This window comes from Myxocyprinus asiaticus, chromosome 41, assembly GCF_019703515.2.
Source record: "Myxocyprinus asiaticus isolate MX2 ecotype Aquarium Trade chromosome 41, UBuf_Myxa_2, whole genome shotgun sequence".
Taxonomy (NCBI): domain Eukaryota; kingdom Metazoa; phylum Chordata; class Actinopteri; order Cypriniformes; family Catostomidae; genus Myxocyprinus; species Myxocyprinus asiaticus.
The window spans coordinates 23,452,895-23,476,689 of NC_059384.1; the positions used below are offsets into that span (position 1 = coordinate 23,452,895).

General features: G+C 37.1%; 1 protein-coding gene across 3 annotated transcripts in view; it reads right to left on the minus strand.

Moving 5' to 3' along the window:
• Positions 1 to 23,795, minus strand: part of LOC127431782 (CYFIP-related Rac1 interactor B) — an 88,630-nt gene that overhangs the window by 40,486 nt on the left and 24,349 nt on the right. For 2 of the 3 annotated variants that reach the window (XM_051682323.1, XM_051682324.1), the window contains exon 2: positions 20,565 to 20,648. The exons of the other annotated variant lie outside the window; for it this stretch is intronic. The gene's annotated coding sequence lies outside the window, so the exon portion shown is untranslated. The remainder of the gene's footprint in view (positions 1 to 20,564; positions 20,649 to 23,795) is intronic. 3 annotated transcript variants of the gene reach the window in all.

Consider the following 23,795-nt stretch of genomic DNA (forward strand, 5'->3'; position numbering starts at 1 on the left):
TACATACTATATACTCATCTACTGAGGTACTTCAACTTGGGAATTAACATTACTTGCGTTTGAACATCATATTTACGGGCAAATTGGCATTATTTTTTGAGTAATTTCCGTTGAAGTGCCCACGAAGGATACACCTCATGCATTCTCCGAATTCCCGTGAAAGAAGGTCGCATTCGAAGGCTGCATTCAAAGTGTCCTACTCGCTTTTCTGAAACGAGACAGCCTCGATGACATATGTGGCCGACAAATGCGACCTCCGGATGACGCAGCCTTCCAAATGAGACACAGCCAATGTCTCATTATTAAGCATAATCGGTGTAAGATCTTGCACGTAAAAGTACTCTTTACAACCGAGCAAACCGAGGTAATATTTAAACATGCTCGCCTAAAACATTCATTCTATTTCATATGAAGCATTGGCAAGTACAATTCATTTTACTCAATCAGTTTGTTCAAATGATTCATATAAATAAACTGATAAAAACTAAATTAAAAAAAGATTTCTTCTTTGATTCCTTTGCAGCATTGTACATCTTTGTTGCAATTCACCAAAACATATTCTCTAGTATAATTGATTGTTCTTAGAGTAAATTTATCTATTTAAATGCAGTTTAAAGCAGTCACCCTCATTGAGATCTTTGTTTTTGCGCCAGATAAATACTCTGATTGCTCAACCAATAAATATATAAATAAACAAATAAAATTATTTCATCAGAAAGTTATATATAAAGTTACTACAAGCCCTGCTGCTTGAAGTGTAGCTAACTACGTTTTCAAACGGTAGCTTGACTGTAGTTGAACTTAGGGCTAGGTATTGAAACAGATTTCCTGATTCGATTTAAAACCTCTTAATTCGATTCCGCTTTTGATTAAATTCCAATTCATCGGGTCTATTTCAGTTAAAATGTTCATTAACTTATGAAATAAATGATTTCTAATTGCTGTTAATTATACATGTGACCTTCTAACTTGGTACATTATGAAAATATTAACTTTACAAATTACATTTTTTCATTCGTTTTTCATCATTTTGGTCACATTATAGGTTTTAATAAATTTACAAACTCCATGTACTCTGTCTATGAATATGACATCTTGAATTTTTTGTTTTGTTACAGGTTTAATATATATATGCATAATTTGTACTATTTACTACTATTTACATTGATATGTAGAACAAGTGTTAAAATGGTACTGTCTCTTTAAGAATAGTGGCAGTTCAGCGAGCGTCTCACAAAAGTGTTTTGTTGAACGCACATTAACAAGAGTGGAGTCCATTGGCTTCTATACCGCTGCCGGATATGTGTGATTAGAATTAAATGTTTCTATTTTTGTTGTTTATGATAACCGTAAAGAACAAAGAGGGTATTAAAATACACATTATTTAATGACAAATTAATTGTGTGGATCTCGTATTTGGATACTCAACATGCAGCGAAAGGATCTTGGTGCTAAGCTTCTTCACCACTATACTACTTAATCACTGGCAAGTGAAATCATAACATTTAACAGCTAGTGGCTAATCACAGACATTTTTAGTAGCATAGTGTAAAATGTGGTCGCATGTGTGTCTAATTTACTTACATTGCACATCAAATAAAGGGCTGATCTTGGGATTTTAAGAATCGATATTGGGATCATTCAAATGAACATTGTGATTATTAATGTAGTTAGACATCCTACAGTTTCAAATGTAGTTTCCCCAACACTGGATGACAGTTGGTTTAAGTAATTGGTCAGTATGTATGCCTGCGCTGAGAACTCAGAAGAAGAGAGATGGACTGAGAAGGTAACATAATTGCAGTGACAGAACACAGGCTGCTGACAGGTAGAATGTTTAAATGTGAACGGGTAGACAGGTAAACAGGAAGACAAAAAGAGTGAGTTTTCTGGATGTTAAGGCAAAGAGACAGCAGGAGACTTGACAAGGTGTGACGCAGGTGGGGTTACTGACAGGTAAGCCTTTGAGCTGGCAAAGTCTATGTGTGTGCATCTTGAACAGGAACATGGGAGTTGCTGACAGTAAAGTGCTGATGAAAAGCGTTCTAAGTTCTAACACATACTGAGAGAGCCAAGACCTTGGTGAGCTCTAACACACACTAACCTAATAAGACAATCACACTTTCCAAGAGAGACAAACAGTGAGGGTCAGTGACACGCTAAGGATCATGTTGAGGTCAGGGTTTAGTCAGAGTTTAGGATTAGAGGTCAAGATCAATGGCATGAGTTGATGATTGATCTCATGCAAACAGCTGGAGATAGACGAGGCTGTGAAAAATAACAGATTTATTTGACTTGATTTTAAAGGTTTGGCCTTTAATCGTAAAGGGATAGTGCACTTTAGCACCTCTCTTCTGACTGCCGTTATCCATCTTTCACTACTTTTTTTGCTCTTTTGGAAAGAGGTGGAAATGTAATAGGGGACTTTTTCTTTTGCTCTTTTGGTGCAAATGGAAACGCAAAAATAATATTTGCTACGGTCACAAATGTACCTCTATATAAGCTTACCATGCTATAGACGAAATTACTGTGATGTCACATAGCAAGCAAAAGTGCTTCTGGACTCTTTTGAGCAGTACATTTTAGCAGCCATTTGTGATTAGTTTGTGCGATGGCTCTGTGAAAAGTTCAAATCTACCAACAGCTTCTGCGGGGCAAATGGGTCTTATTAGAGCAGACACGATCCCAATGACAATCATAATTATTATTTGTAAAATCCTGAGTTTGATCCACTAATCCTGATGGGAATTTATAGAAGTCAAAATCTCCAATAATCTTTTGGAAATGGTTGGGCTGCACGATTTGGACAAGTCATACTGCGATTATTTTGAAAATATTGCGATTGCGATTTGAACTGTGATATGATGAACACACACCCGCACACGCACACACGCGCACAAAACTAGTAAGTGATTCCTTTAGACCAAAATTTGGTAATGTTTGCCAATGTTCTTCTGCCAATAAAAAAAGACAGACTCTTCAAGGTTTCGCACTTGAGTCCTCGTAAATAGAACCCAACTCAAACCTTTTTCCCTTCAGCCACAAACAAACAAATAAATAAAAAGTGAAACAAAGAGGGGAAAAAAACACTGTCTTTACTGTATTCACATTGTACCTGTCCACTGTGCACCTGTTTTTGTCCACTTTGTGATAGGGTCTCAACCCACTATTCATCATTATTATTTTTTGGAACTTAAATTCTATATTATTATAATATTATATTGGTTATTATTGATTATTATTATTATTATACAATAGTAATATATTTCTGTAATACAATCTTAACTTGCAGGGGGCATTTCTATGCGGTCCAGTTAAACCAAAGTGTTCTAAACCGTCAAGATTTTATTTTGGCGGAAAAATGCAGGACATGTTTCTATGTGTAGCTGAATACAAAACAGCTGTATAATGTGCTTCTGATTTTAACATATCATTCTCTCTCCACAAATGCCCAGTGCCATCCCTTACAAAAACCAAGAGTTCCTGGCAAACCTGCGGCACATTGTCCATTGTTGCCAAAGGTTTGCTGCAGGTTGACCACTACCGGTAAAGAGCTGCAAACTAACATTTGCAGCAAATCACAAGCTCATTTGCATGTGAAAATAATGAGTAAGGGATGGGTTGTATATTTACGCAAAAGTGAAATTGAAGTGAATCTGGAGCGCTTTAAATCAGGGACTTAAAATTAAATGTTTTTCATTTCAGTTCGTTCTAAGTAAAAACTGTATTTCTTCGTTCCGGTTCAAAAGTTCTGCAGACTCCTTTCCAAATGGTTGCCGGTTAGAATAAAATAAAAGAACAGTTAATTATGTTCTTTTTAAAATGGCAGTACTCTTCGCTATGGGGTGGGTGAAATACCAATTGCGGCATTGCCAGATCTCACAAGAGAAACAAGCAATCTGGTCTGGAAAAACAAGCTCAAAATAAACAAAAAACTTGTGATTTATCACAATAGAAATCATAACAAGCATACAGTTAATTAACAGTTAAGTAAAATTTTAATTAAAGATCTGCTTCTGATTCAAAACACGGCAGCATCAAAAATGTATTAATGCATGATATCTAACAATAATTCAGTGAAGACTTGGAAACAACTGAGAAAAGTACTTTTTTATATCTAATAATGGTTTCATTGTATCTGAATTAGCCGAGCATGTAGTAATTGTACATAGTTGTTAAACAACATACATAACAAACAATTAGGCAAAGAAATGTGTGATGCAGCAGTTACCTTCTAAATCAAAGCACGTTTCATTTTTTCGGGCAAAATTAAGTGGTGTAGTACCAAAAATATACTGTGATAAACCCTTTGGCCATTAGTTTCATTTTTGTTCCTTGAACCGTTTTTAGTCCCTGCTTTAAATATAACGTGCTCAGAACACATTAGCAAATGGAACTGAACTCGAATCAGTTACTCATGATGGAGTGGAGCACAGAACCGCTCTGAAAACACTGTAATAACACACCAACACAATACAGACTGGACAGAGCTGAGGACATAAATTTGAAGCGAGCAGACTATTTATTTATTTAATTAAATTGCAGCCCTTTGTGGTTTAATAATCACACAAGGACATTTCGCGATTTCTGTTTTTTTTTATTATTATTACTAAATTGTACAGCCCTAGGAAACAGTGGCAGTTTCAGCTCAATTTGAACAAAGCACCCATTGAAAGCAGCTATTTTCTGGGGCTGCCAAAGGAACTTGAAAGTGCCGTGGTCAAGTGTTTGTTCGTAAACAGTAACTTCATCTAAGGTTTACTTCTGTGATCAAAACCCAGAGATGTGAAAAATGGTCCATAGCAGCATCCTGGCAACCACCGAGAACAACCTAGTAACGTGGTAGTGAGTTTTGCATGGGCAAGAAACACGATTTTTTTTTCTTCAGAAAATGTGTAACTGTTAAAGAGACTAATGGCATCATAGACTTGATACTAGAAAAGTGTTAGAGGTTTGTATGTGTAAAGGCTTTTTTTATAATGATAAAGATCAAAAGCGGAGAACATTTATCAGAGTGCTAAAATTCACCCCAAAACAACTCTATTCAACAACAGGATATATGGGCCACAGGGCCACTCAACTGAGGAGTGAAAGCTTCAGAGATCCAAATAATATTAGGAACTGTACATTTGCCTCTCAGCTTTTTCAAGGTGGTCCCAAAGGGTGAAGGCTCCCCGTATGAGCTCTTTCCGATGGAGCGAGGCTCTGACCTGGTTGTTTTCTTTTGGAAGCCTCCTACTGGGAGATTGCGTGCTGGAGGAGAGGAGCGACGAGGGGATCTAGAGAAGGAGGGGGCGAACGGGGGATTGTCTAAGCCCACTGGGCACTTACGATTCACTACTGCATTCTGATTGGCTGCACCCAAGTTCCCCTGCACTCCACTGTATCCATGGAGTTGAAAAAAGCTGGTGCTACCAAAAACATGCCGACAGCCAATCAGAATGAGGAGGGGGGGCACCGGAGCAGTAGTCCGACTTAAGAGCTTGTGTGTGAATATATGAATAGCGATGAGGTAATGCGCCAAAAAAACAAGTGCAATGGCGACTAGCGGTTTAATCACAGAATTTTGCGAATGTTTGACATTCCAGTCTGAAGGATTAAAGTGCCTATCATTAATTTCAGTATGTGAATTAACCAAGGTTTAACTGGTCACCATGACAGTAACCAAAGTAGGTGTGTGTATATATATATATGCACAAAATTTCAAGATATCAAGTGCAATTTAAATGTATTTTATATTTATAACTCACATGATTAAGAAAAAGTGTTTTATTGTTTATACATTTTCTAAATCTGTACACACATCAACGCATGCATACGACACATCACTGGTGCCCCCAATAACGCAGGGAAGAAAAACAGTCTGGCAGTGCTGGAATTCTGCAGAAGCACTGCAGCATGGGATTCCACGTGCTCCACCATACTACGCTATCACTGGCGCCATAGGATACACACACACACACACACACACAAAAAAGACAACAATCTCTCTCCTCCCTCAATCCCTCCGTCACATGGGCACGGCCGTGGAGTGGCTAACCGGCTGCCTGGGGCAAAGAGGGGGAGGGGAGAGACTGAATCAGTGTGTGTTTTTGTGCACACTCATTTGAGTGAGTGGATGCTATAATCCATTTATGTATGAGAAAAGGTGTGCGAGATGCGTAGAACTGAACTAAATGGGAGATTAATGCAGAAATCTTATTTGCAGAGGTGGCACTTATAGTAGCATTTTCAAAAATTAAATTCATAGAGGCTCAGCTATGAGTACAGCCACATTGATCTAGTAATATAGGCTTTAAAATATGTATTTATTGACTTTACTATCATTAAAAACAGTGCGCCTAGTGATATTTGATTAAGTATGATATGCGTAATCTGTGTGTGTGTGTGTGTGTGTGTGTAAAATGCATCATGCAAAGTCAGTCTTCCGCAGCATCACTTACATCCTTGTCTGCAGTTTTAAATTTGACCTAAATTCCTTGGGGCGTGCCGCCACATCGTGTTAGCTGAGTAGCTGCACTCTGAATCCACCCCACCGCCTGACACTCGCCCAATCAAACAGGCACACAATGAAGGAGCAAATATCCTTCATCCACCCCCGAAACTTGCATGCACCACGCCCATGACCTGCCAGACCCCACCCCGCATTAAAAAAATGAAGTGTGCATACTTTGATTAGTAGAGTGATGGATTTGGGGAGGGGGAGTGTATGTTTGTTTGTGATTTGCAGCCACGACCCTCAATGGCCACATTGGAGTAAACAGCCTCTTTTTAATGCCCTCTTTAAGCATGTTGTGGCAAAATCAAAACAAACTGCTGAGTAAGCCAATGAGGATGCAGCGATTCTCTAGGATGTCTGTGATTGGTGCTGGCGGTTTGACTGTTACTGCAACAACAACACTGTCAAATGGCAACTGTGAATTTTTACTTAAACTAGCTTTGATGTCATCCAAACTATGACAAATATAAACAATTCTCAAGATATTGGGAAGGTTTTAGAACAGTGGCATAAAGCAATTTCTAACTAGCTATTTGGCTTTAGGTTAACATTTTTACTTAAACATACTAGCTTTGAAGTCAACCACACTACGACAAATACTACCAACCCAAACAGTGTCAGAATTTCAGTGATGCAATTGCTTCTCACTTCATCCATTATAACTACTATCACTTAAAAAAAAAAATTACCATAATTCTCAAGTAGGTGGTGGTGTATGGTGATAGCCGGTGAGGTTTGGAGTAGGATTTTTTGTTAATCTCTCCTACAATGGGACCTTTTAGGCTGCACTGTACCTCTCATGATCAAAGGCGGAAACCATGGCAACCGAATATCATAAGCCAAAACAGCGCACCTCATCTGAAACGTTGGGAGAAGGAATTTTAAGCCGCCCCTGTTCAAAACGTTCTAAGTGTGTTTAATCAACAACCATGCGTCACTTCCATTTCAGAAGCTGCTTAGATTATCGTAATCTTTCAAAAGTTCCTTATTTGTAACAGCAAGCCTCAAACGAGCATGCCTCAGGTAAGATAATAGTACAAAACATTGAGTGTACAGTGACAGAACTTGACGCATCCTGCATTTCAACATTTCGTCAATGTCACAGCTAGCGATTACACTCTTCATTTCATGAAACGGCAGAATTGAAGAGTACAGGAGCTAAAACGCTTAAAATGTTCCCTCTTTTGCTGTCAAGGTCTGTAGGAGCTGAGAAAGTCATTTGGTGCAACACATCTGGGGACACATTTACAGAACCTGAAGATGGAGATTACGAGATACAGTTTAATGCAAGTGTTACTGCAGCTGTCTGAACTGCAATGTCTCTGCATTCGTTAACATGAGCACTAATGCCTTTTTGACAGTGGATTTTATAGGGCTAAGTCAGCCAATGTTTTTCGACACATTTGACACATATCGTTACTCTGTAGTACGAGAAATGCAGAATGTTCATTTTAGTGCCGTTCAGTTTTCTTAATTCTGAGCAAGTATTTGGCATGCATGAGGGCTGTGCATGCTCAGTGTGAGGGGTGGGGCACTGTCAAACTGAGATGGGATTTTTGGAGGGTGTGTGTGGCAGGAGGTGAACTGCGCTAAAAGGCTCAAGTTCATTTTGTAGGCACAGAGCGCCCTCTGCTGACAGATTGTGAGGGCCACTCCCTATTTTTAGAGGTTCCTAAAAATAATTAATACATATTGTAAATAAATCAAGAGGTTTAGCATAGCATTTCAGCAATTAAATGGATAGGGAAGGTTATATTACTTTAAGAAAACCCTAATACCCAGAATTTAAAGGACAGATATACGTAAATGTCATAATCATGTCAAAGAGAGGGGTAAAGGAAGCTAAAAAAAGTTTAAAATGTAGCCTTAACCTTTAAAGGCAACTTGAAACATATTTTACTTCCATAAAGTGACATTTGTGAATCAGAATATTTAACGAGACAAAAAATTATTATTTTTTTAATCCATGCCTATGTTAAGGGGCTACGTGAAAATGTACTGCGTGTTGAAATGCATTCAACTTACCAAACATATCATTTGAAAGTAAGAAATGAAAAAGAATATATTTTTTATTATATATTTTTATCTTGTATATTTACAACATTAGCGGAGAGAGTATTTAAAGGGATAGTTCACCCAAAAATGAAAATGCTCACATCATTTACTCACCCTCATGCCATCCCAGATGTGAATGACTTTTTCTCTTCTGCAGAACACAAATGAAGATTTTTAGAAGAATATCTCAGCTCTGTAGGTCTGTACAATGCAAGTGAATGGTGACCAGGCCTTTCAAGCTCCAAAAATCTCATAAAGGCAGCACAAAAGTAATCCATATAACGCCAATGGATTAATACATGTCTTCTGAAGTGATGCAAACCAATTCAGAATAAGAAAGTGAAAGTGGAGATTTATAGTAAAAAAGGACTAGAATATTGATCTGTTTCTCACCCACACCTATCATATCGCTTCTGAAGACATGGATTTAACCACTGGAGTTATATGGATTACTTTTATGCTGCCTTCATGTGATTTTTGAAACTTCAATGGTCTAGTCACCATTCATCTAAAATCTTCATTTGTGTTCTGCAGAAGAAAGTCATACACATCTGGGATAGCATGAGGGTGAGTAAATGATGAGAGAATTTTCATTTTTAGGTGAACAATCCCTTTAATATGTAATGAACACTCTAAATGAAATATGCCCAAATGAATCAGAAATCTAATCTAGTCAAAAGCTTATGAACAGGAATCAAATGAAATCGATACCCAGGCCCTAATAACTGCCATTAAATTACCACATTAACTACTTTAAAAGGCTGCATAACCCTATAATCCTATAACAGTAGACTGCAACAATGCCTAAATAGCTATATGGCTATTCTTCAACATTATTTCCAGCCTAGGTAACAGCAAACGAAAAGCCAAGTTGTTTCAGAGTTAGAGCAATTTATTACATCTTGATAAAAGATTATGAAGACAAACATTTATTTTTCCCTTTGGAATAACATGCACTGATAAATCAAGCACAATAATACCAGGTGCACTAAGGAAGTAAATGGGGTAAAAATTTGTTTTTGATGATGAAAAATCACACTTGAAGTCAGCATTGTTTATATCCACCATAGAGTTTTTAACCATGGCTTTAAAAAAAAAAAAAAGACATTCAATGCAGAATGATCTTGCCATTGGCATTTAATCAGCAATGGAAACAACAGCGTCCATACATTTTTTTTATTTTTATTTTTTTTAAATTCATGGGTGGGTGGTAAATAGTGTGTATATGACACATAATAAATGAAAGGGAAGCTAACCCAATGAATATTTAACTAATCCCTCCCTTCAGCTGCATCAACATGTCTTTGAGAGCAGGGCAAAGACTGACTCATAAAAACACACTGGGATGCATCTCATACTTAAAAGATGTCTCACAGAGCTCTAGGCAGTGGCTGCGTCTGCTCCCTCAGCACCACTTTACCTCATTTCTTAAGAGCAACAATTGCCTATGTCAATGGAAAAGTAACGGTGCAATATACACTCGCTTTTCAAGTAAAGATCACTGTGAATGAGTCAGTCAGGGGTACAGAAGTCACATAGAGAAATGTGTATGTTTTAAAGCAACTAGCGATGTCAAAAGTACCAGTACTTCAGTACCAAGTCGATACTAAAATAAAAATTGCAGTACCAGCTCAATTTGATACCCATGCACTGTCTGACTGACACAAGAATTTCAAATGCTCACACACACACAAATTTGACATATTTGGGAAAAAATTAAAGCACACTTATTTTAATTAAAATTGTGATAGGTCCGAGTGAGTGACCATTTAACTGCGAAATGATGGGATTTCATTAAATATACTGTCTGCATGTGCTGCACACTTTATAGTGAATGTGTGAAGTAGATCATATGCACAAAAAAAAAAAAAAAAAAAAAAAAAAAAATTCACAGCAAGAGTGCTGTTGTACGGAATAAACGTGTTTATCAATGTTTTCATTTATACTGTGATACTCTGTTTTGCAGAACTTTATTTGACAAAAAAATAAGATCAATGTTCTGTTTTAGATTATGCTGTGAGGATCTTTACAGAAGCACTTTATTTTATTCTATTTTCATTTTATTAAAGTTTGATGAATTCATTTGATTAGACAACATTTTGATCCTGAAGTTGAATTAAACTTTAAAACATGGAATTTAGAAAAAAATAAATGCAAAACACAAGATTTGGGAAGAAATAAAAAGTTTCAAAGGGCCCTACTTTAAAATAAACTTGAAACCATGTTTACTTGATTGAAAAACAAAAAGTAAAAATGCAGTTTGTTTTAATGTATTTTTTACATTGATATTTAACTTTTTAAATAGGCTAAAAAGTGTGTTCAATAGCATATTATCCATTTTTTTTTTTTGCTGTGGTATCGAAATTGGTATCGAGAATCGTGAAATTTTACTGCTATTGGAACTGAATACTGAAATTTTGGTATCCTGACAACCCTTAAAGGAACAATTCACCCAAAAATGAAAATTCTGTCATTATTTACACCCCTTCATGCTGTTTCAAACCCATATGCTATTTCGTTTTCACGGAACATAAACAAATAATTTTGAAAAATCTTAACATAGCTCTTTCCATATCAAAAAATAACCAAAATAAATAAATAAATGAAACATTATTAAAGTAGTCCATACAACTTATGTGCAATATTCCAAGTCTTCTGAAGCAACACAAGAGCTCTGTATGAGAAATAGACCAAAATGTAAGTTGGTATTCTCGATATGGTAGAATACATACATGAGAACCAATGGCAAACTTACAGCAATGTTGATGGACCATTTTCAAATCTGAATGCAGAAGTGAATATTATCACTGAATGACAACTTTAATTTCAGTTTATTTCCTCAGCCAAACCTGCATGGCTTGAAAAGACTGAGGATACAGGTTATAGTTGTCAAATGACATCAGAAATCTTTTCGGGAGCTGCCCCTGACATCACACTTTGACTACTTGGATACAGTTTGAAATATGATTCATTTCATTTCTATACAGAGTCAATCTGTGTAGGACAATGTTTGATCAGGAATAAAAAGGAATAGCAATGCGCAAAAAACACAGTATTATTTAGTGTAACAGATTGAAGCGCCTTAACTACAGACTGCAATCATTGCTTTCTGAACAACACACCCACTCATACTTATAACTTTGTAGATGGTGCCACCTGCTGGACAAAATAAGTGATACACAATCCAAGTTGCTATGCGAGTTATATTGTTTGGGATATGGGGCAGTAAGCAACCATCTACTGTAGCAACCACACAGAACACCCTAGCAACTGGACAACAATGCACTAAAAACCAAACAGAACACATTAGCACCACATAGCAAAACCCTAGCAACCAACCTTAACACACTAGCATCCTGGTGATGAGTTTAGCCCTAGCCATCACCAATCACATTGTTTACGGATTGGCTCCATTCATTTCCATTGTAAGTGCCTCACTGGAACCCAGATTTGTGCCTTTTTTAAAGAAAAGGAGGGGCCAGTCAAAATAAATGTTTGTGGTAAATCAACATTATGCCACAAATGCTGTCGTTTGATCTTATCTTGTATTGAACCCGGAATATCCCATTAAATATTTAATTCACTGAGTTGTCAAAAATAGGCACTACATGGTTAGGTAATAGCTGGAACATTTTTGGGTTGAATTTCCAGTAAAACAACTATATCATAGCATATACCCTTACTGTGATATAAAATGTATCTTGTTATTTTAGTAAATCACATACCACGCAATCTCCTTGCCTCATTAATATGAAGGAAAAAAAAAAAATTGGCCCTTTGGGGCCCTTAGGCTTTCCAAAATCCAGTATTTCCGCACTAACTCATCTCTTGTCAAAATGCTTTGATTAAACATTGACTGTAAACTGTTTTACAGCTTCAAGCAGATGTCTAACGCTAACAGATACCTCCAGCCATTTGAAAATAATCAGGCATTAATAATACTGTTATTCCAACAACTAATCACTCTGAGCAATCATGCAAATCCTATTAAAGTGGAGAATCCTCTTGTAGAGGCAATTTTTAAGATTACCAGACAGTGGCAGCATTGGCTGACATGCAGGGGGAGGAGACACTGTTCAAATAGGACCTCAGGCTCCACTGCTCCACACATATAATCCATCCTTTCCTCGCAAATGCACAAGGCATTTTCATTGGCTTCCAGCCACACCATTTGGAATAATCCAAATGCATATCCTGTACTGAGCAACATTATGATTTGTGTGTGTTGCACACCATCTAAAAACATGCTACTAGCTTTCCATTTACATATCTCAGTTCAATTAAAATGTGCGCTTTCTATTTCATTGTCAGTATTATGTTTCTAACAGCTTATCAGGGTATCCATAGGAACAAAGGCAAAAATAAACATGGGTGGCAAAAAGTAGAAAAAGCCATAAATAATAAATTGAGGGTAGCAAATGAAAGCCAAGTAAGTCATAAGGGTGGAGGCGTGCTGTCATCTGTCAGTGTATTTTATTGCATCAGAAAAGTATTAAACCAAGTGAAAACTGTGAACAAACAATGTTAGACCTTTTCTCAGTACTTACGTTTCTGATCCATTTTTGCAATTACTTTAAACCATCTCATGGTGATTTTTAGTGGATTTATGAAGTCAGTTCCGCTCATGTCCACACACGTGTCCTAGCAGAGTAACCACAGGTGCAGTTCATCACATGAATTACGGACATATTCCACTAATGTTTGACAACCAGGAAGTGTCCAAATACTTTTACTCTTCATTTTTTTAACAGTACATCTATTGTAATGGCATTCATACTGTACATTTTTATGCTTAGTTTAAGTGTCCAAATTTAAGGGACAACTGTATACACATTTGTTTTCCTGAGATGATGAAATCTGTCTGGAAGATCAATGAATTCCCAATGAACATAAAAGGTGCAGTATGTAAGATTCAGAAACCTTTGATATTAATGACACCTGTGGCCATTAAGTGAACTGCAGCCAGCTACCTGTTGCTCGTGCACACACTCCACAGGGATGCAAGCATCGGCTAAAACAATGACGTAATGTACAAAGAGACTGAACGTGATTCACCGGCATCATGCTGACAGATGAGGTAGCATAATTAAAATTACACAGTTATGATTGTTTTACTACAAACTTTGAGACTAAACTAAAACTACTTCAGCTAACATAGCATACTGATACACACATACAGCTACATACTAACAAACTAAACCAGACAGTTTACTGTTGCACTGTTATGTTGCACTATTGTATGTTTTGTATGTCATATGTTGTACTATGATCAAGAAACCAGCGTATTTGCTTAAATTGATCCTGTATACCTGACTTTTAATTTAAAGAGAAGATCATTGAAATTATTTGAAAGTTATGAAGCAAGGTAGCTTGCAATTCGCCAGTGTTAGCAGGCAAGATCAAATTCCACAGATCAATCCTTATGGCACCATATTTCACATGCTTTGCAGTTATGTAAGCTTACCTGTCCAATAAGAACGCCAATTCAGGGTCAGTTTTGATCCCCAAAATTGAACGAAGGTCCCTCCAGGAATCAAATGCCCTGCCGATGTTCACTCTAGTTTTCGCTCAACCACGATCACGTTCCTGCTTAGCCAGACGGGATTCAGTAGATAAATGTTTTTTTTGTTGTTGTTTTTTTTTTTTTTTTGCTTACTCGGAGTTTGTGTAGAGTTGGTGTTGTGCTGGGAGCCGGACGTTTGCTGGATTCCATCTCTAAGATAACGTTACCTAGTGTTGCAGTTTGTTGTCACTGTTGAATAGCGGAAGAGAAGCTATTACTGAGGTAAGGCTCTCGGAAGCACGCATAAACGTCACAAACCAACCCGCTCGCTTGAAAATTGGTCTGCAGGCTTTAATAGGCAACCTAGGAAGTCCGGGAAGGGCTCATTTTTTTAAGTTGCATTACAAGCCATTCACACATTGGCAAAAAAAAAATTGTTACATACTGCACCTTTAATGAACATTTCTCTTGTATAGTTCAATTTGATAACAAATTAAATAAATAACTATCACAGTAAAAAGAATCGAATGAGAATTACTGTGTGAATGTTATAAATTTTCATAAAAATAATGTCACAATGCAAAACAACCCCTTAAACTCTTGGGGGGGGGGGGCGCTATATTGTGAAAAAAGTTAACGCTTAAAATGTTAATGTCTCTGTATACATAAGTCAGGCATAAGAGGTATCTTTTGAAAGATTACATTTATGCATTTGGCAGACGCTTTTATCCAAAGCAGATTAGAATCTGAACCTTTCATACATAACCATCACTTCTGCACTCATTCTACTTAAAAAAAACAAAATAAGGCCTCAAATCATTTGCATTGAAAATGCAAGAGGTAATGGGGTAGAAATATTTATATGAAAATAAAAGTCCTTCACATAGCACCTAAATGGAGTCATATATCAAATGAAAGCTCTCATTCTCAGGAATGCAACTGTAAAGTTTATTTTATTGCCCTAATACCACAGTTCAAAAGATTTTCAAAAGAATCACAAAGTGAAATATGATTTCTGTAAGTCTTCAAATACAAATGTCTCTTTTATGCTCTGATCACTGCTGCTGTAAGCCCCAAACAGCTAAAAACTTTATCACTTTTACCTTAGACAGTTTTCTAAAAACAATTATACATTTTTTACTTGTCTGTGAGCTTGCTTGGCTGAATAATCCAATTTTATATCTTAGAATTCCAGAACAAAATATGCCATCCAGCAGGAAACGCATGCTAAACAAATCATAAGAAAAATATGTTTTTGACTGTTGATGATAAAATGTTCATGATAAAGATAAAATATATAATCTCAAAGGGGAGGATCTCAGCTTTCTAATGACATTTAGAATGAGCTCCTAGTCCACTCAGAGGCCGAGATATTCAATGAAATATCAAGGGTGGTGCTTGAACTGAAAATTAGACTGAATGTCTATGGACGAGCACATCTGTGAGGGCAAAAATGCGTTAGAGTGCCACCTACATTTCAGATCTGTATATTGTGATGGAATGTGGTACCGAAAAAAATATTTTTCTAGTGCTTGCTGCCATCTAGTGGAATAAAATGAGACTTTTCAAAGTGAGGTAGAGGGAACAGAACCAGAATTACATGTTTACAAATTTAGGTAAACAAAGAAAAAAAAAAAAGATTTTTTTTTTTCTCCAAAAAACATTATTTTTCATAAGATTATAAACACATACAATATTATTTATAAATAATTTGAGTCTTTTTTTGTATGGGGAGATTTCTGGAAAAATTGGGAAGACCAACTTTTTGCAATTAGCCCACAGTATGTGTGAATGGTGAGCTTTTAAATTCGAGTGTGAAAAATTGCGGGCAGCAGCCAAAAAATGCGCCAGAGTTTAAGGGTTTTAATGGTTCTAAAAATTCTTTTTGCATAATATAATTTTTACATTTTAATTTTTTATTCAAGTGTGACCTTGGTATATTTTTGCGAGATTTATCGAAATACTGCATCCTCATGCATTACATGGAAACCAGTGTATATTTCTTTCATCTTAGATTATGTAATAATTCTAGAATTAAAAACAGCAGCTTTTAACAAACAAGGCCTATAATAATCCATTTTCCCATCACCACACATTACTAATATAACAATTTAAGCTTTCTTGCCCACCCGACAGAGCTGGCACACATTCAGTACCTACGCTTTGAGAGAAGCCACAATATACACTCATTTGTGTAGCTTTAGTCTCCCATGCATATAAATGGGGCCACCTTCTATAAACTCTGACCCTGTGATTACATAAGCCGCCATCCTAGAGGAACAGGATGCTGTGTTACTCAAGTCCTCTTTATGTCCCACAATGCGGTTTACTTCCGCAGTGGCCAGTGGGGTTCACATCTCAGCTATGATGATGGAAAAAAGTGCAGAGCAAGATGTTCGTCTCTTTTATTAAAGTGTGAAACTACTGTGACAGAGAACTGGTTAAAAACAGAAATGTGTTAGGGAAACAATCTGCTGAATCAAGTGGTACACTGCTGAGAAAATAACTCTGCTTTCTCAGATTGCTGTAAGCGATAGTTCACCCAAAAATGACAATCACTCATGTTCCTAAACTGAATTACTTTCTTTCTTCGATGTAGCAAAAAAGTCGATTTTAGCCAGAATGTTAGCCTCATGAAGAAAAAAAAAAAAAAAGTGTTATGGGTTTGGAACAACATGAGTGTGAATAAATGACAGAATTTTCATTTTTGGGTCTAAGGGTATACGAGAAGAACAAACTCTTCGAGCAATACATGCGAAAAAACAATGCTGCATAAAGTAAATCCTAACACAATAAACTAACAGAAATATTTGACATTTTTTCCCAAGGTTTAAATGAAAGAATTTGAAGCTTCTCAATATGCAAACCACTCAAATGCTGAATCAGGGTTGCCAAACCCACACAATCTCAAAATAAATCATGTATCACAGACTGAGGCATGCATTCAACCAGGCCATAGAACTTGTAACACTAATTATCAGCAAAACATATCTGCAAGTTAAAATACTCAAGACATGTTTTCCACATATGCAGTATATATACACACATTATATTAAAATTGGTTTATGTACCAATATATCAAAACATATGAATTAGAGGTCGACCGGTATTGGATTTTTCTGATGTGGTAATAAAGTGTTGAAATAAAAGCAATAACAGATGAATCTGTCTATTACAAATTTCACACAGCCAGCACTCGAATACTATTGGCTCATGCTGTAGTCAGTCTTTAAAAGTGGGACAAAGCAACACAAATGGAATTTGCATGTCTAAAAAATGTTAGATGAAGACACTTACCACAACCGTTTTCACCACAAATGACAAGAAAGCAGGTCTTACTTTTCTTATATTTTGTCAAATGCTGGGCTTCACTTTTATACAGTTCAAGAAAAGCCTAAATATCTTACACTGTGCACCAAAGCACAACATTTCCATTCGTAGTTCATTTCATATGAACTGTATTGTCTTCAGTCATTTTTACACATTCATAAATTTGGGATTATGTGCATACCTATAAACATTCATTGGTGCATTTCACCCCTTTCTCTCCTTGTTGAACGTGAGTGACTCGCATGCCGAACTGAAAGAACAACATGCCCACTCCTTTCATTCAGCCAGTCAGCAGATCCTCGTTCGCAAACGAGATGACAGAGTGATTAATTTATTTAGTTCACGAACGAGTATACCATGTACATTCGTTCATATATAAGACATCTAATCTCATTCAGACTCAAACGACTCGAATGGTTAAGTGAAGGGCATATTCATTCAGCAGGTGAAACCAATGATATGCTGTTTCACAGCCTGCACTCGAATGCTATTTTTATAGTTAGATAGTTATGCTTGTGTTATAGTTAGTCTTGCGCTGAGGTCATTGGCTTCAAAAGAGAGAAACATCAGTGAACGAGAAATACAAGTCAGAGTATGGAGGTGAATATGAACGATTCGTTCACTTAAAAGATTTGTTCACAAAGACTGATTGATTCACAAACAAAATATCACTACGGTGTTCTACAGTTGCTGTTAGTGCAGTTACTTTTATAATTGCTTTCACAGAGCAATGATTACACAACAGTTATACAGTTTTACTGTATATGTCAAAGCAGTGACTGCACAATAGTTTGTACATACTGGGCCCTATTTTAAGAGCACTAGTGCTATGCTATAAATCATAAGCACAAAGTCAGTGGTCAGTGGTAATTTTCGTGCAAGTATGCGCTACAGTAAGTCTAGGCGCAAGTGGGTTTGGCAAAATACTGCGCGCAACGTGCTAATGGGCTGGGTCAAGCGCAATTTAATTCTGAGGTTCTTCTGCGGTTACTGAACAGTCTGCGTCCTATTTTAAATGTAATTTCCTGTCAAGCACCAGCGATATAAACAAAGACAGCACATTCATAAGAAGCCGGTAGTGAAAATGGACTGTATGCAATGAATTAGAAGAATAGAAAATTACATTATTTTCTATGACAGTGACAGCATGGAAAATGTGATTCTCACCAGAATTTGGATGTAGGCTCCGTTAAATTATAGAGAATGTAAATATTATTAATCATTTTCATCTACTGACACACAAATCGTTGCTAGTATTAACAGTGATGGTATCGGCATGCACTTCACTTCTACTGGTCAATTTACAAAAATGTAATTTGTTTACTGAATCACAAGAAAATTAAACCAAAAATATTTCTAAATTCAAAATAAACCAAGTATTCAAAATAATCATACCAAATCCTAAAATTTTACCCCCTCAAACTTCTTCCACCAGCCCCTTTTGCAGTGACCAATACAGATAAATACAATGACCAATGGATAGTTTAACACAAATCTCATAACTTTTTGTTTCATAAAATGGCTATAACTGTGATTGTCAGGGACATAATTAGATTTTTCACTATATTTTTAGAGTTTGGACATGAACTTTATTACCACCTGCTGGTGAAATCTCCAAACTGCAAATTTAGGAAATGAATTTATACGTTGCCCTTAAAACAGATGTGGTATTGTGCCACTTCATCAACATAAAATACACCCACGGTTTGCGCACATACACCCACAGATAGTGCAAACACTACCACCCACGGCCACTTGTGCTTTGCGTTGGCACAAAAATTGCGATTAGAATTAACACGTGTATATGCTGAGTGTGTGCACACCTATTAAAGAAAAACTGATGCGGTGTAATATCAGGGTTTACATATATGATACATTCCTGATATTCAATAGGCTATTTTAAACAATCATCTAATCTAAAGCATTGCCATCTCAACTGCATTATGTCCCGCATATTTGTCCAGCAACTTTTAACAACCAACTGAACTTGATTGTCATCTAAAATTACTTTTAACGTCATAATTAAATGTAAATTTTCTGAAGAAGCTCAGCAAATGCAATCCGAGGTAAAGACGGTTAGATTTAAAATATTTAAAACATTTCAAATGTACAAAAGCTAGTTTTCTGAAAGTGAACTCAGCATTGGACAAATAGTTCTGATAGTTTATAGTCTTGGAAAAAAGTGTAGAACATTCTGAGAATGTCATTCAGCTGACTTTTTCCGTCTACAGAACAGGATTAGGCTAATTTAAGTTTGTGTAAAGAAAAGGCAATCATATAGGCCTAACAATATAATTTTTTCATTTGGTAATTTCTTTTTTTAATTTAATGCTTTTTTCGTTTGGTAATTTCTTTTATTTAATACAGGGAATTTTGCCGGCATTTTTCAAAAGTAAGCTAAACAATAATTTTATAGAATTGGGCTTGTCAGAATTGGTGTTAGTGTTCCAATAAAGCACACTGAAGTGTGCTTTTCTCCTAGTATTGTGTATTTATTTTTAATTTAAAACATCTTTGTGCACAGAAATTATGTTTTTTTGCATTGTGGGCTAATTCCATGACTGCTGTCTATTATTTTGAATGGTGTGAAAAAGCAACTTTAATAAATAAACGGATGGCTACAGCGATTAAATTAATCGCAAAGAGTGGCCATTCATTTGTTCTCTGTGCACTTGTCGATGATAGGTGCATGATACATGATCTTTGTTTTGGTACTCCTGGAAGTGTCATCATGACGCAGATGTGTTTGCAGCATAGGATCTGTGCAGGTATGCCGATAAGACCAATCCATAACAGTGCGAGTAATGCTTCACGTACAATAAATTGGCTTTCAAGGATTTATTCCTTGTACTCATGATTAACACAGGCTAACGATTGGGGTAAATTCTGTCACGTGACACTATTTTGTGTTAATGGCAATTTTTCTGACAAAAAGTGTTTCCAAACCAGTTTTTCCATGACATTTGAAGTATCGACATAGAGTTTATACGCTAGAGTTAAAAGGAAAAATATTATGCCGACACTTGTGAAATTTTAGCGATAATTTGCTTTTCCATCAGCTATATCTGTAAACTTTTTGATGCGAAATGTAGTAAGTGACAGCACAATAGTTAAAAATAAAGCAATGTTCTAATTTTAATCGAACAGACCTCATAACAGTTCTAATAGTAAGCTTACCAGCAGTAAAGCAGAGGAGGTGACAGAAGGGAGGCCTACCTAGGCACTCGGCCAAGGTCGCAATCCAACTCAAATACTAAAACTCTGCAAACAGATAAAGGGAGGAGAGAGAACAGAAGAAAAAAAGAAATCAAGTCAGTTTCATTATCACCACTCAAAATAAGCAAATACAAAAGAAATAGGGCTAAGTGACATCATTCGCTTAGTTCATGAGGAAATGGACTTTCGTAATCCAGCCACTGGCAGTCAACAATCCACCAAAGGTTTTCAAACTGCATTTCCTCATTTCAGTTCCTCTCAACGTTTGTCTTTTATGGTCTTTCTCCCCATAATTATGCAATTCAAACCCCAGAATAAGCCCTCACACTCTAAAGCCTTAAGGCTCATTTATGCTCAAACAATCACTAATCACTAAACCGTTTTGTGCCTTTTAAACCACACTGTGTATAGCACCATAGCCTGGATGTTCATAGTTTGCCCATTACCACAAAAACAAACTCTGCCGTGTCTATGTCATCAAAGACAACTAGTGTTTAAGACTTTGGTCTAACGACTGCAGTGCATCAACTTCCTTTAAACCACAAAAGACTGAAGTCTGCAGCGAATGCAGACACACAGTTCGATAAAGGTTGGGGATATGTCAGTGCAGAATTGATAGATTTTAGTTGATTATTGTTGGTTTAATATTTAAGGCAAGTCATCTTTGACCCCTATCCTTGTGTATTGCATGTAAGCTGTAAAAAATGCCCCGGTGGTAAAGTATGGGAGGTGCTCTGGCCACTTCCTCTTGTGCAACACTTCCTCCCATTCACGGCAGACTTCAGCTTTCCATTGTGCTGGCTGGCTGGCTTTACCCTCACCTCATGTCAGTTTACTCTCGTGCTGTTTTTTCAAAAACTCTACCCAAATGTATTAAACATTGGTGCATAACTTGTGCTATGGGCATGAATGACATCTCAAATTTAGTAGCTTATTAAGGCGAGGTGTGCTGTTAAATCAAGTAATCACACTTATTTTTGCCTGCCGGACAATACAATTCCTCAGAATAACACTGAAAAAGGACCCTACGCAATTGCATCATTGCAACCAATTAGCGATACCCTAGCAACCACCCTGAAACACTAGCAACCGTGTAGCAGCACAATAACGGCAACTCCGAACACCCTAGCAACCACATAGCAATGCACTTACAACCACTCAGAGTGTCTTAGCAACCGCTAACCCACAACATCCTAGCGACACCCTTGAAACTACCCAGAACATATTAGCAACAGCATACAGTATCAATGCATGAACAACCACCAAAACATTTTAGCAACTACACAGTAGTGCTCTGTCCACCAGCCACAACTCCCAAGCAACACCACAGAAACCACCCAGAACACATTAGCAACAGCATACAGTAGTAATGCGCTAACTACCACCAAAACTTTTTAGCAACTGCATAGTACACCCTAGTAACAACCCAGAACACCCTAACCATATGGCAATGTGCTTACAACCACTTAGAGCATCTAGGCAACTGCACAGTATACAGTATACAGTAGCAATGCGCTATCAAACACTCAGGACACCATAGCAACCGCATAGCAACACCCTAGCAACCACAAGGAACACCCTATCAACCACATTGCAATGCGTTTACAACCACACAGAACACTCTAGCAACGCCCTAGAAACCACCCAGAACACATTAGCATTTTGATATAGCCTAAAAATAAAAAAAATTGAACTTCAATCTAAAAATGTTAATTCAGTTTATCATGTGGATGGAACTAGATTAATTTACAGCCAAATGAAGTGAAACAGCCCACTCTATGCAGTACTCGCATTATGTTTTAAATCCAAATCAAACTTTCACCGTGTTCTGAGCTGTGTGATTAGCAAACACTACAGTAAAAGACCCAAACGCTTGACATAACCTAAACTGCAAATTCCTGACAGTGTCTTATGTTAGTCTTTTTAAAATGCACTTAGCTTGTTAGCTTTATGTCAGAAGGTCAAATTACAAAGGCTGTTAAAACTTAAATAAGTGTCACGTTTCCTTGAGCAGTGACATCATCTTATCCCTCCTCAAACACATCTGAGGTCAGCAGGTGGTGACTAATCACTTCAAAGCTGCTTCTTTGCCATTGATATTGCAATAATGGCTTTTCACTAGTTTCACAATCTTCAGGATCTAGTTTAACAAGAATTCACTATATTTGGCCAGATAAAATGCACAAAATTGCTCAATACAGATGTACTGAGAAAATGAAATAACCATTTCAAAAAGGGTGTACCTAAGGGCTACAGTTTACAATTAACACTTTCATATGCACCGTCACACATACCTTACTGTGACGGTTAATATCTGGGCCCCGCAGAGCAGCATCACACATATGTGTTTGTGCAACAGCCAGTTATGTTACAAGCTGCCAAATTCAAATCAGCTTTCGCGTTGACACAGGCTGTGCTGGTCAAGCGTCTGTAATTTATATTCGCTCAAATAGTTACTCATACAATCTTTTAAACCACAGAATTTGTTTATTTTATATACATACATCCAACTCATCACCAAAGTGCCACGATAATATGTTTACAGCTCTTAAACGCAGAAACAATACATCAAATGCAGCCGGGGCCTGGGTAGCTCAGCGAGTATTGACACTGACTACAACCCCTGGAGTCGTGAGCTCGAATCCAGGGCATGCTAAGTGACTCCAGCCAGGTTTCCTAAGCAACAAAATTGGCCCGGTTGCTAGGGTGGGTAGAGTCACATGGGGTAACCTCCTCGTGGAGATTAGGGTTTATCGCTCTCAGTGGGGCGCGTGGTAATTTGTACGTGGATCACGGAGAGTAGCATAAGCCTCCACATGCTGTGAGTCTCCGCAGTGTCATGCACAGCGAACCACGTGACAAGATGCGTGGATTGACGGTCTCAGAAGCAGAGGCAACTGAGATTTGTCCTCCGCCACCCGGATTGAGGTGAGTAACCGCGCCACCACGAGGACCTACTAAGTAGTGGGAATTGGGCATTCCAAATTGGGAAAAATGGGGATAAAAAAAAAATAATAATAATACAAATAAAAATGCCGATGCGTGCTGCCATTTGTTTACATTAGTAGTGGTTGTCATTCGTCAAACAAACAGCTACTCAAAGAGTCTTTTCAAGCACATAATATGTTTATTTTATGTTATTGTCACCAAAGTACCACGATAACAGTTTAAAACTCATATACTCACAGTGAA